Source organism: Rutidosis leptorrhynchoides, chromosome 6 (assembly GCF_046630445.1).
Source record: "Rutidosis leptorrhynchoides isolate AG116_Rl617_1_P2 chromosome 6, CSIRO_AGI_Rlap_v1, whole genome shotgun sequence".
Taxonomy (NCBI): Eukaryota; Viridiplantae; Streptophyta; class Magnoliopsida; order Asterales; family Asteraceae; genus Rutidosis; species Rutidosis leptorrhynchoides.
In genome coordinates this window covers 375,027,671-375,031,011 of record NC_092338.1, presented here as the reverse complement: position 1 = coordinate 375,031,011, position 3,341 = coordinate 375,027,671, and positions in this window count along the sequence as shown.

Genomic DNA, 3,341 nt, shown 5'->3' with positions numbered 1-3,341 from the left:
TAACGGGTAGGTAATACCCGAGGAATATTTAGATTTCACATTAATAAGTTACACTGTACGTTCTTTCAAATCCGATTCAACAGTCATTTACTATCCTATTTACAACCACCGATATACGTATCCGTTAAACGCAAAATAACCATTTTCATTCAATTTCATATTTGGATTTTTACCTATCAGAATCCAACAAGTGGCATAATGAAGAAAACATTGGACAAAATAAAATTTGTTAGAAACAAACAAATTAACTATGAGAAAAATTTTGTTAAGAATCCACGCTAACCAAATCCTAGCGAACTGTTCCTAGCTAACTGTTAATTCCTTATTGTACATTTAATTATCGCAATTTAATTATCGCAATTTTATTTATCGTCATTTAATTCCTGTTATTTATTTACGCATTTAAATATCGGGACACGTATATGAAATGTCCCGTTCTTATTGATTAAAAACGTTCCATATTAATTGATTTCGTTGAGAGGTTTTGACCTCTATATGAGACGTTTTTCAAAGACTGCATTCATTTTAAAACAAACCATAACCTTTATTTCATCAATAAAGGTTTAAAAAGCTTTACGTAGATTATCAAATAATGATAATCTAAAATATCCTGTTTACACGCGACCATTACATAATGGTTTACAATATAAATATGTTACAACGAAATAAGTTTCTTGAATGCGGTTTTTACACAATATCATACAAGCATGGACTCCAAATCTCGTCCTTATTTAAGTATGCGACAGTGGAAGCTCTTAATAATCACCTGAGAATAAACACGCTTAAAACGTCAACAAAAATGTTGGTGAGTTATAGGTTTAACCTATATATTATCAAATCACAATAATAGACCACAAAATTTCATATTTCAATACACATCCCATACATAGAGATAAAAATCATTCATATGGTGAACACCTGGTAACCGACATTAACAAGATGCATATTTAAGAATATCCCCATCATTCCGGGATACCCTTCGGATATGATATAAATTTCGAAGTACTAAAGCATCCGGTACTTTAGATGGGGTTTGTTAGGCCCAATAGATCTATCTTTAGGATTCGCGTCAATTAGGGTGTCTGTTCCCTAATTTTTAGATTACCAGACTTAATAAAAAGGGGCATATTCGATTTCGATAATTCAACCATAGAATGTAGTTTCACGTACTTGTGTCTATTTTATAAATTATTTATAAAACTTGCATGTATTCTCATTCCAAAAATATTAGATTTTAAAAGTGGGACTATAACTCACTTTCACAGATTTTTTTACTTCGTCGGGAAGTAAGACTTGGCCACTGGTCGATTCACGAACCTATAACAAATATGTACATATATATCAAAGTATGTTCAAAATATATTTACAACACTTTTAATACATTTTGATGTTTTAAGTTTATTAAGTCAGCTGTCCTCGTTAGTAACCTACAACTAGTTGTCCATAGTTAGATGTACAGAAATAAATCGATATATATTATCTTGAATCAATCCACGACCCAGTGTATACATATCTCAGTATTGATCACAACTCAAACTATATATATTTTGGAATCAACCTCAACCCTGTATAGCTAACTCCAACATTCACATATAGAGTGTCTATGGTTGTTCCGAAATATATATAGATGTGTCGACATGATAGGTCGAAACATTGTATACGTGTCTATGGTATCTCAAGATTACATGATAAACAATACAAGTTGATTAAGTTATGGTTGGAATATATTTGTTACCAATTTTCACGTAGCTAAAATGAGTAGTTTTTACCAATTTTGTTTTGCTCGCCATTTCTTCGTTTCTAATCCGTTTTGAGTGATTTAAGCAGCCACGGTTTCGTATTGAACTTGACTTTATGAAACTAAACAGAAAAGGTATAGGTTTATAGTTGTAAATACAAGTTACAAGTCGTTTTTGAAAGAGGTAGTCATTTCCGTTTTAAGAACGACATCTTGATGACTGTTTTGAAAAACATACTTTCACTTTGAGTTTAACCATGATTTTTGGATATGGTTTCATGTTCATAAGAAAAATCATTTTCCCAGAAGTATAGCTTTTAAATCAAAGTTTTTCATAGTTTTTAATTATCCAAACCAAAACAGCCCCCGGTTGTAACTACGACGGCGTAAATTCGGTTTTATGGTGTTTATCATGTTTTCGGGTTTTAAATCATTAAGTTAGCATATCATATAGATATAGATCATGTGTATAGTTGATTTTAAAAGTGTAGTTAGAAGGATTAAGTTTATTTGCGAACAAGTTTAGAATTAACTAAACTATGTTCTAGTGATTACTAGTTTACCACTTCGAATATGATAGCTTTTTATGTATGAATTGAATGATGTTATGAACATCATTACTACCTTAAGTTCCTTGGATAAACCTACTAGAAAATAAAAAAATGGATCTAGCTTCAACGGATCCTTGGATGGCTCGAAGTTCTTGAAGCAGAATCATGACACGAAAACAAGTTCAAGTAAGATCATCACTTGAAATAAGATTATTATAGTTATAGAAATTGAACCAAAGTTTGAATATGATTATTACCTTGTATTAGAATGATAACCTACTGTAAGAAACAAAGATTTCTTGAGGTTGGATGATCACCTTACAAGATTGGAAGTGAGCTAGCAAACTTGAAAGTATTCTTGATTTTATGTAACTAGAACTTGTAGAATTTATGAAGAACACTTAGAACTTGAAGTTAGAACTTGAGAGAGATCAATTAGATGAAGAAAATTGAAGAATGGAAGTGTTTGTAGGTGTTTTTGGTCGTTGGTGTATGGATTAGATATAAAGGATATGTAATTTTGTTTTCATGTAAATAAGTCATGAATGATTACTCATATTTTTATAATTTTATGAGATATTTCATGCTATTTGCCTAATGATGGTTCCCACATGTGTTAGGTGACTCACATGGGCTGCTAAGAGCTGATCATTGGAGTGTATATACCAATAGTACATACATCTAAAAGCTGTGCATTGTACGAGTACGAATACGGGTGCATACGAGTAGAATTGTTGATGAAACTGAACGAGGATGTAATTATAAGCATTTTTGTTAAGTAGAAGTATTTTGATAAGTGTATTGAAGTCTTTAAAAAGTGTATGAATACATATTAAAACACTACATGTATATACATTTTAACTGAGTCGTTAAGTCATCGTTAGTCGTTACATGTAAGTGTTGTTTTGAGACCTTTAGGTTAACGATATTGTTAAATGTTGTTAACCCAAAGTTTATAATATCAGATGAGATTTTAAATTATTATATTATCATGATATTATGATATATTAATATATCTTAATATGATATATACATTTAAATGTCGTTACAAC